At 39.3% G+C, this 11,190-nt stretch overlaps 1 pseudogene; it reads right to left on the reverse strand.

The window, feature by feature from the left end:
* Positions 1-8,138: 8,138 nt before the first annotated feature.
* Positions 8,139-9,617, reverse strand: LOC125468384 (annotated as a pseudogene).
* Positions 9,618-11,190: the final 1,573 nt, after the last annotated feature.

Below are 11,190 nucleotides of genomic sequence, written 5' to 3' on the forward strand. Positions count from 1 at the left end.
TCCACAAAACTTCAACACTAAAACATTTGAAAGCTTCACACACTCTTGATCAATATAGTATGAAGCTAAATCAACTTTGGTGTTCTAAAATAGCTTCAATCATTCAAGCTATATACCCAACCAAAAACCTACAATCAATAAACCATACCTATTAAACTATTTTCCAAACACAAATCCTTGCTCCAAATAAACAAATTTTGTCCACAAAACCCAAGATTCTCTTGAATCTGTACAAAAACACGTGGGTAAAAATAAACATTTTTTGTTTTACACCCACAAGGTCCCAAGATTCTCTTTCTTATTTATTTATTTCTATATGTTTCCAAACATATTATAACAGAGTAAATAACAAGTCAAAGTTCCAAATTTAATGGTGAACAAAAGTACAAGAAATTCACCAGCAATGAAGGTGCTACAAAAACTGGAACCTCCCCCAAACTAGAAATCCAACCCAAGCGGCCTATTTCTCTCTCTCCCTCTTCCGTCTCCTTTCATCTATCAAATTTCTGCAACTTTTGCTTTTCCCCAGTGGAGCTGAATTTTGAACATCTTGTAGTTCTTCAGCAGATGAATAACTTTCAAGAAGGAACTGTTTCTATTTAAGCAAAGGAAATTAGAGTGTTGAAGCCCCAAACATGACAGTCGGATTCCTGCAGATTTCAAAGTTATTGTGATGTTTTGAAGATCTAGAAGTATTTAACCGTTAGTTCGTTCTGAATTTTTTATATGTTATGGAAGAGATGATGAGGAACAACTTCGATGAAGAAAGTATGCTGATCTGAGCAAGAAAAAATGGAGTTTCGAAACTCACAACAGGTCTGACGGATTGACAGACAAATGATGAACAATCACTCATCATACCTGAATTTCTGGATTTGTATTACTCCGATGGATCTCAAATTCGGATATGTTGTAGTTCACAATTAAGGAACAACTTCGATGAAGAAAGTATGTTGATCTGAGCAAGAGAAAATGGAGTTTCGAAACTCACAACAGGTCTGACGGTTGACAGATAAATGATGCACAGTCACTCATCATGCCTGGATTTCTGAATTTGTACTGCTCCGATGAATCTCAATTTTGGATATGTTGTAGTTCACAAGTTAAGGAACAACTTTCATGAAGATGGCTTTGCGATTTAACCTACAGAGGATGGTGTTATATTGAAGAGTTACAAAGGAGAACAATGGGAGCTGCGCAGAGAAGATAGACAGGCTGAGGAAGAAGCACATGACCTGCTGTGTAGTTAGGGCACAGAAAAACCTAGTCAAAGACTGGGCCTTCTACTTCGGGCCTGGTTACCATTTTCAAAAAAAAAAAGTTGTAAAGGGCTAGGGCTCTCTTTTTCCCTTGGGCTTAACAACCTTCAAAAAAAATATAAAGAAAGGGTTTTGAACTACCACTTAGAAAAGATAAGGGTGAGGTTTTCTTAATTTGGAAACTTAACTACTAGCAAGACACCTCTTTCATCAACTCTCTCGACCGGAGACTTGGGGGACTCCTACCATATGCTATTACACCTCGATACTCGGAAGTTTCACAACTTCTTAGTGACTTGGACATTTCAAGTCCCCAATTAAGAAGCTTTCCTCACTTGGGAAATTAAAGGAGCACTATTTCAATCTACAGGATCCATACACGAAGTTTCAACTTGCAAACTCCAACAAAAGAAAAAATTCAAAGAACTTAGTGAAGGATGCCTTAGTGTATTTAATACATGTTGAATGAAGTAAAGCTTATTTATTGGTATCTTCGATAAATTACAAATACGTGCATACACATGAATCAAAACAAACAAATAGGAAGGGGCCTTCACAAAGTTTGCTCATGAGAAATCTCAGCACTTGGCAATGCCCCAGAAATAGGAAGCATCTGAAGGTGATCATTTGGAGCCTCAGTACTAGGCAGAACCCCAGAAAGATGAGGCACCAGAGGTTGATCATTTGGAGCTTCAGTACGTGGTACAGCCCCAGAGGACGAAGGCAATAAATGCCTTTCGAACAAACTCATAAACCTCTGATGATCATTTAAAATCTAACCCTCGGATCATGTTCGTAGCATAGCTATATGCGAGCCTATGCAACTGTTTATTCTCGTGCTTAAGCTATTTGATCTCTTGTTTGAGACTTATCACTTCAGTTGCCAACGATTCAACTTGGCGGGTTCGAGCAAATAGGCGTTGGGCCATACTAGACACAAAACCTGCACACTGAACACTGAGAGCCAGAGAATCCTTAACGGCCAACTCATCAGACCGTTTGGAAAGTAGTCTGTTGTTTTTAGGAGTGAGAAGATTCTTGACCACCATCGCAGCGATCATGTCATTCTTCATCACAAAGTCCCCAATGGTAAGGGGACCAGTAGACGATAAGAAGGATGGGCGCCATATGTTATCTTGAGGAGACATGGCTACGTCTTCCACAGCATTTAAGTCCAAACGACGGTCAGACGGGCCAGACATTTTCAGAAATGATGAAAGAAAAATAGGTCCAATAAATCTCAGAAGTACGAAAATAAAGAAGGAATTCCTACAAGCAGTAACTCTATGAACGTACTTCTTGAACACAATTAGTGCCCTTATAAAAGAAAGGGTAACATGGCCGTTTGTTCAAAAATCGAAGAGGCATCATTCTCTGAATTTCGAGAAGCGGATTTTCCTGAGTAAAATTTATTAGCAATCTTCACACGTGACATCAGTTCCTCGGATACCAAGGATAACTTTGCCAAAGAACTCTAACAAAGTTAAGACACGTAAATTTTGAAGGTCCAGCTCCCCTACTATTACCCACAAGGGTAAAGAAACAGCACCACTGCTTGATAACTGGAAAATCCCTATATGTGTCAACCTCCATGCTCCGTGGCAAAGCAGACTTGCAAAAATGCCCAACATTTCCTCACATTCGAGAAAGCACTCCCAACAAGATTACTTGCTCATAAATCGAAAAGACACTGCTCTTCGAATCTCAAGAATTACATCCCCAACAAGATTGCTTGCTCAGAAATTGAAGAGGCACCGCTCTCCGAATCTCGAGAACCAGATCCCCAGCAGGATTGTTAGTTCCAGAAATCGAAGGTGCACTGCTCTCCGAACCTCGAGAGCCGGATTTTCTAGGATAAAAATTGTCGACACTTTTCACACGTAACATCAGCTTTCCAGGTAACGTGAACCACTTTGTCAAAGATCTCTGACAAAGTTAAAACACGTGAACCTTGCAGCTCTCATTACATTGTTATGACCGAGAAGGGTAAAGGAACAACATTACTACTTATTGTTGGAAGAATTCCTATATATGTCGACCTTCATCCTCAATAGCCAGGCAGACCTGCAAAAAATGCTTAACCCTTCCTCATATCTGAAAGGGCACTCCTAATATAGCCTCTCGAAATACTTTGTTTTCTTCCCCCTCGATAATATATCTGCCAACCAGCCACACTAGAGCAAGAGTATCTCATATCATCAGGGTCAAAAGCAAGAGTATCCCATATCATGCTTTTTCCCTGTCTTTTCATTTGCCCTTTCTTTTACATGCAAGACAAAGGGAAAGGAAGCAATCAGTCGGAACCTGAAATCAAACTTCTGATCTGGAACTGATTGCCCAGAACCCTTGCATGGTTGCTTGCCTAGCATTGCTCTCGAGTACTCATCCTCAACTGTTATTAAGGTCATGAATTCCTTCGACAAATACCTCAGAACAGTTAGTACGATATTGCCTCTTTACACTGAAGTCGCCAAGCATGGATGAGTCGCCGAGAAGTAATGCTCTGAAGGACCATTTAAATGCAAAGGTTGCACACCACTTCTGCTATACAAAAGTTTAAAGTAGAAGGTTCAACGATGTGCTGGAACAGATCAGTACAGCACGACGCCCTTCCTGTAAAACCGCACAATCCAGACGAAGGAGTCTAAGTCAAATTCAAGCTCAACATCGTTACTCTAATTGAAGAGATCAAGAAGCTTTAACAGCCTTTTGCTAGCACCGTCGCCGAAGAACAAAGCATCGCCATACCACATCTACTACTTTGTCAACAGCAGAAGTATCCCATATCATCAGGATCGAACCTACTCCAGATTTGACGGACTTGTTTTAACCCTCAAATTCTTGAGTCTGCTCGCTCATTTGGAGGAAATCGGAAAACCTTCCAACCCAGTTCAAGAATAAGCCTATTGAAAGTCAACAAGTACAATAACACGTGTTGATTCATCCGTTACTTCTTCAAAAAAAAAAGTATCTCATATCATCTCTTATCCATGTCCTTTTCTTTGTCCTTGTTGCGGTCTGCAAAACAAGGAGAATGAGAACAATCAGCCAAAACCCGAAATAAAACTTCCAATCTAAGACTGATTGCTTAGAACTTTGATTGCTTACTTTGTTTGTTACCTCTTTGGGCAAATCTCCTCGCTCAGAAACTTGGGGGACTCCTACTATAGGGTTTGTATCGCACTTGACCAAGCCCGAAACTACAAGTAAGCTTTAAATGAAAGTGATACATTACCTTGTGCGTCAACATCAGCTAAAGATATCATTCCTGGATGGAGGAAAAGTACTTCCAGAGAATAGGCCACATCTACCTATAGGGCAGAGGCAAATGCAAATGATATCACGCTTCAATACTTAGAAGTTTCATGATTACTTAATGGCTTGGATCTTACAAGTCCTCAACCAAGGAGCTTCCTGAAGGAAAAATTTTGTCCTAGCTAAGAACATGTAAGAACATTTGAATACATATGCAAACTAATAACACTTTAAAGTAGGCATGCATTCAAAAACAATTCATAAAACCCATGACTTTCAAAGCCTAGTATATGGTGAACCATAAGACTCTTTAACAATATTAAAGAGAATAAGAATTTAGAGATTATTTACCCTTGAAGCTCATCCTTGATTGCACAAGGGATTCACCCAAGTGGAGGGCCTTCAAGTCACCTCCTTGCTCCTTGGATCTTCCTTGTGATTTCCTCCCTTTTAGTGCTCCTTTTTCTTCTTTGAGGATTTGTTCTCCAAAACACCAAAGGTTTGGTGTCTCTAAGTCTCCCCACCAAAGATGTAGTGTGAAGATGAAATGGATGACTTAGGGAAGAAAAGATTGCTAGATGTTCCTCCCCTAAGTGGCTGGCCTCTATGTAGAAAATGAGAGAAAATGTTTCACCCAAATTCAATTAGAAAACCCTAATGAGAAACAAAGCTATAAAGATGACTTTATACTTCATCTCTTAGGTTAGTGGCAAACTTGCAATTAAGCAAAAGTTCCCACTACCCTTGATATGGCCGGCCTCCATTTGTTATTGGGCTTAATTTCCCATTTTGTTTTAGTTGTCATACAACTTAAACATAATGGGCCTTGTGGACCAAAACGTTTTTGTGCCCCGAAGCCCAAAACTAACTTAAACGCCCAATACGAACGTTTCGTATAATTAATTAACTATTTAATTAATCTTGACCATTCTTCAATTAAACCATTTAATTGCTTATCCATTTCATATAATTTCTTCACTTATATCCTTACTCGGTGTACGATCCATTAGGTTCCAATTAGCGAGGTAGTGGGCGATGTTACTCTTAACGATCGATTGTGAATTGAAACCACATTTCAATTCTCCCTTAAAATTAGTGTTTGCTAATCTTTAGGGCTTCCACAAACCATGGGTGACGCCTAGCAGCATGTCATGGTTACCCAAGCTAAGTAGAAGTGGTTGGAGAACCTATCCAGTTACAACTACAATGCAATACGGTCCTTCTCTAATACAATACTCTTAATCACATTGTTTAAGTGATAGTTTGTTTCATGTCTACTATCCAATGTGATACTTCTCTATATGATTCAATTGAATAAGATTTGGAACAAACTTCCTTAGTCATATTCATATGCTTTGGCCAAAGACTCTCGAATCATATCTTAGAGTATTCTCCTTCCACCATGGAAGGTTAGAGATCCCTTGTTGTGCATTCATATGCCTACATGACTAGATAGCTTGACCCCAACAATGTTGTGGACACTCCAATGGAATGTCGTTGACATAATCAAAGATCAAGGACCTAACCATTAGACATCAATGATGCCTCAGGTCAAATGACTACTTTGCATATTGCAACTATCGAGTTCTCACATGACATGTATGTTTGAACTCTCGTTTGATCGTTGTTCAGTGTACTCGATTACTCTTTCGAGCACCTATGTGTTTGCCTTAGTGTCCAACACCAAATGACTTGAGACTAGTTCATACTCACGCTTGAGTCGACATAACACATACTAACCTTAGCGGATTGTCAATGCCCAATTGGCAATCCTATGGCTAGGAACGTTTTAGGAATGAACATAAGAGAAAGGTCTCGTTAATTTAACTAACTTAAATCACTTGTCTCTTAGATCAAATACATTCCTTGGATTCCCTTATTGCTTAAACACAAGATACTATAAATAGTGATTAACAATAAGCTTTGCCCTCTATTAAACATATAAAAGTTTAACACAATAAGTATTCCAAAAAGCTATTACATCAAATGAGTGGCTTTGTGGGCATACTTCCAACACTTCCCTAATTCGGGAACTTAGGAGAGCACTGTTTGTACCATACTTGACCAATCCCGAAACTACTGAGCACCAATCAACAATATACCGTCAAAGACCCACAAGAGTTTCCCTCCAACCAGAAGGCCAATCACAACGTGACAAATGTCGATATTAGAGGCCAATCACAGCACAACTCGTGTCAAAATCAGAGGCCAATCATAGCATGACACGTGTTAATGTCAAAACAAAGCTAGAAACTCTCTTCTATAAAAATTAATCATTCTCCCACAATAATCCCTAATGGCATTTGTACTAAACTATTCACTAGAACTCACTAAATGAGAGCTTGAACTTATGTATTTGTGTAAACCCTTCACAATTAATGAGAACTCCTCTACTCTATAGATGTAGCCAATCTGGGTGAACCACGTACATCTTGTGTTTGTTTCCCTGTCCCTATCTCTTTACATACTTATCCACACTGGTGACCGGAGCAATTTAGTGAAGGTCAAAAACTTGACACTTTCTGTTGTACCAAAGTCCTCACTGATTTTGTGCATCAACATAAATAATTATACCCCTGCCATCACCATAACACGACATATTCTCCATCATCTTGCAACCTAAATTCTGATCAGACAAATTCCCAAGAAGAGGAAAACATATAGCTCCATCATCCTTGAACCAACACTTAACGATCCGCCACCAAAGCACGAAAAAAACTGATAGGGAAGCCGATGGGAAAACCACATGCATCCATGCCAACAAAGTCACACAAGTAAAAGGTGGTGGTGGTGTAAACACCCGAATCGGAGCTGTATGCACCTTCCGGCAAATCCACATCAAAACGTGTTTAAGAGATGTAGTTGCATATCAAGATTGGTGTGAAAACAAGGGGGGATGAAGCAATTTTAAGGGATGAGAAAAAAAAAAAAAAAAAAAAGAAACGAGAACATAATGGAAAGAAATAGGAGAAGTGGGAGAAATTAGTTGTCTGAAACATGGATGAAGGGGAGGAAGGATAGATAATTTGAAGATCAGGGTTTAGAATTGCAAGGTAAAACAACAACAGATGGGATGGAGGATCAAAATATAGCATGGGAAATATAAACAAAATAGATGAGAATTGAACTAGAGGTTGTCGCCGATGCTGATCACAGCTAGGGACGACAGCTGAACTAAAATCAGATTGGGAAAGCCCACACACAAACAATGCAAAAAGTTCTCATGGAGAGAAAAGAACTCTCACCAGAACGAGAGAAAATAAGGTTATGATTGCTTATCAATGAAAGTATAATTTCTCAGTATTCTTGTTTGTAAACAAATGGATCACTTAACATAACACTTGATAGGAAAAATAACAGAAGTATATGAAAGTGAGACAAAAAAATAAGTATAGTAAAGTGCGATTTTGGCAAAACTTAAGGATAGTAAAGTAAAAATTATCAAAAAAATAAAAATAAAAATAAAAATCTATAGCGTCCAAATTATGGATGTCGTTAATGAAAGACTACCAATGGCATGCAATTTTGGTGCCCTAAAAAATATCGGGAATTTTTCGTTGAAGTTCTCTTTAATAAAACTGAAACTTTGATGAAAATAATATATGCTTGTATATCTATAGTCTATAATACAATGGATAATTCTTATTATAACACATAAAAATTACAACATCTAACCGTTATTGTGTGATTAATTCAAGAAGCTGTCACCACAGCATCCAATATCTTCTCGATCGCTACGGCAGTGGCGGGTAGTTTAGTCCTGATTTACGAAAGAAACCACCTTTTTCACTAAGTCCACAAAATTGTCACAACTTGGGTTGAACAAATGAAACACGTGGTCCTCCCCTTCACTCTCCACAATCTCAACCACCCCACCATACCCACTCTTCTTCAACGCCTCGTAGTATGCCCAACCCCTGTCCCTTAAGAAATCCTTCTCAGCCACAAAAACCAACACCCTCCCGCACCCAATCTCTCCCAATTTCGGATCGTTGCCCGGCCTCACCCTCGGGTCATCCGACCCACCACATGTCGGATAAATAACCTCCAACAACTTATCGGGCTCGTCATCCATGAAGTAGGGGTGAAACAAAATCATCCCCACTATCCTTGCCCCGGTCAACCCATCGAGCCCGGCCTGGCGCACCACGTTGTGCGTCAGAGTGGCGCCAGCGCTGTCACCACCTATAAAAACACGGTCAAAGTCAACGTGATCGTTGAGCCAGGCCTCAGGCCCGTTACCAGAGGAATAGGCCGCGGCCCATTGGACTGCATCTTAGGAGTCTTCAAAAGCAACGGGGAGTGGGTGCTCCGGGGCACGCCTGTAGTGCAACGACAAAGCCACGACGTTGGCTTCGGAAGCCAGTAACCCGACGTGGTTGTGGTAGAGAGGAGAGTAGGGGGACTCGATGACGAAAGCACCGCCGTGGATGAAAATAAGGAGAGGGAGTTTGCGGGTCGGGTCGGGAAGCTTGGGGAGGAAGACACGGGCAGAGAGCCCGGATTGTGGCGAGAGGACGATGTCTTTGGATTGGACCCCGGTTGTTGGGTCGGTGGAGGGTGGGACGGTTTCGGTGCCCTTGAGTCTCTCGGTTCGGCCGTCGTTATAGATTCGGAAAACGGTCGGGAACTCGAATGATACTTCGCTGGAGGGTTTAGAGTCCATCGGAGTCGTCGGAGATATTTTGTTTTGGTTTTTTCTTTTGGGTAAACTATTTTGTTTTTTTTTTTTTTTTGGGTAAACTATTTTGTTTTGTCTTGTATTTGGGACCGGGTTTTCGGGGTTTTTATGGAAGACAATGAAGTGAATGCTTTGTGACTTGTTGCGTAAGATAATAAAATGGAACAATACGTGGTTGGTTGAGAAGGTCTACAAATGGCGTTTTGCCAGCATATGGATGCAAATTTCGAAGAAGGATTGTCGGTTGGATTTTTTTTTGGGATCTTAGAAATCTAGTGACTATGATTGTTCATCGTATATCGTGCGGTCATAAAATTTTTTAAAATTTAAAATTTAAAATTAAATATAAATAGTACATAACCAAAACTAACCGCACGATATATAATGAACGATCATGATCTGGTTCCTTTTCTGCGAATTTCAACAATTTGCTTCTGTCGACCAATGATTTTCTGCCACATACACAAAGACAACGTTAGCTAGAATGAGGATCCTCTCCTGATCCTCTTTGTGAGCATCTTGGAGATTCTTAAATCGTGTCCGTTCATCGTACATCATGCGGTCAGTTTTTATTAGATACTATTCATATTTAATTTTAAATAAAAGTATTTAAAATGATTTATGGTCGCACGAAATACAATGAACGGACACGATTTGAAGATTCCCAGTGAGGATCCTCACTACATTAGTTGTACCACCTTTCTGCTCTGTATGCATTGTTGTTCGAAAATTAAGAGGAGCATGTGAGAAGTAGAAATTGACAAGTTGAAAGCACTATCTTGTTTTCTATTGCATTTGCATGTAATGTTTCTAATATGTTGGGTTTGGCTTAAGATCAACTTGAACCCAAAGCTCCACCAAAAATGAAAGGCCAAGACCAATGAGTAAATATGGAGGATGGTGATTGACATTTTTTTATAAACAATTTTTTTTTTTTTTAAGTTTAGGCTAGAGTTGTGTTTGGTAAATGAAAAAAAAAAAAAAAAAGTGTTTTTTTTTTTTTATCAAAATCATAAATTCAAAAAAGTATAAAGCAGAAGCAGCTAAAGTTGTGCTTGGTAAATGAAAAAAAAAAAAACAAGTGTTATTTTTTATCAACATCATAAATTCAAAAAAGTATAAAGCAGAAGCAGCTCTGCTTTTGAAAACAACACTTTTTGCACATCACACCAATTCCAAACTAACCCTTAAACTCTGGAAATGTTGAAAGGGTGTATGAATGACTCTTTATTTTGGGTTTAGAAAGAAATTAATTGTGAAGTAAGCCCTTTCTTTCTAATCAAATCGTCTATACCAGACGAGGCCTAAAAGGTTGAGAATATAATTTGCTATTGCTGATGGTTTTTTGGAGCTTGTGGAAGGTGCGGAACGACTTGATATGGAGAGGAGTTTAGGGTGCATTGAGGTGGTGCTGCGAGCAGAGGAGTGGATGGTTTCTTTCCAGCAGTTTCATAAACAACCAAAGGTATCGCGGTCTCATGACCGACAAAAATTGAGTCAATCACCCTCGGAGTGGTTAAAGTGTAATTTCGATGGTGCTTGGTCAAAAAACTCGAGTGTGGAGCCAAAAATAATCAAGAAAATTATAGAGGCGACACGCGAATTTTTGGGTAAAAAAGACAAGATTACTCTCGAGGCACACCAAGATTTCTACCCGCAAGGAAGGAAGGAGAAGAAGGGGTTTTGAGCAGTGACTTGCATCCAAGGATTGTGCAATCTGCCATTGGATTGTTGGAGCGTCTTGGGTTTTTTCTATCCTTAGTTTTAGTTTCAATGTTTATTTTAGATTGTTTTTTAACTATGACAAACATGTGGAACTAATTTCTTTTTAGCTAGAGGTGAATTCGAAGCCATGGACATATGTTTTATATGAATTGATTTCCTCCAATTATTGTTTCGTCAAACATGAATGCGATTTACTTATCTATTTGATTGATAACTTATTCTTGTATGTTGATTAAGGAGGCCTACTTAGTTTGCATGCATGAATTTGAT

Source organism: the organism of the source record quoted next, unplaced genomic scaffold (genome assembly GCF_019419815.1).
Source record: "Pyrus x bretschneideri cultivar Hongxiangsu unplaced genomic scaffold, Pyrus_bretschneideri_v1 Contig10, whole genome shotgun sequence".
Taxonomy (NCBI): Eukaryota; Viridiplantae; Streptophyta; class Magnoliopsida; order Rosales; family Rosaceae; genus Pyrus; species Pyrus x bretschneideri.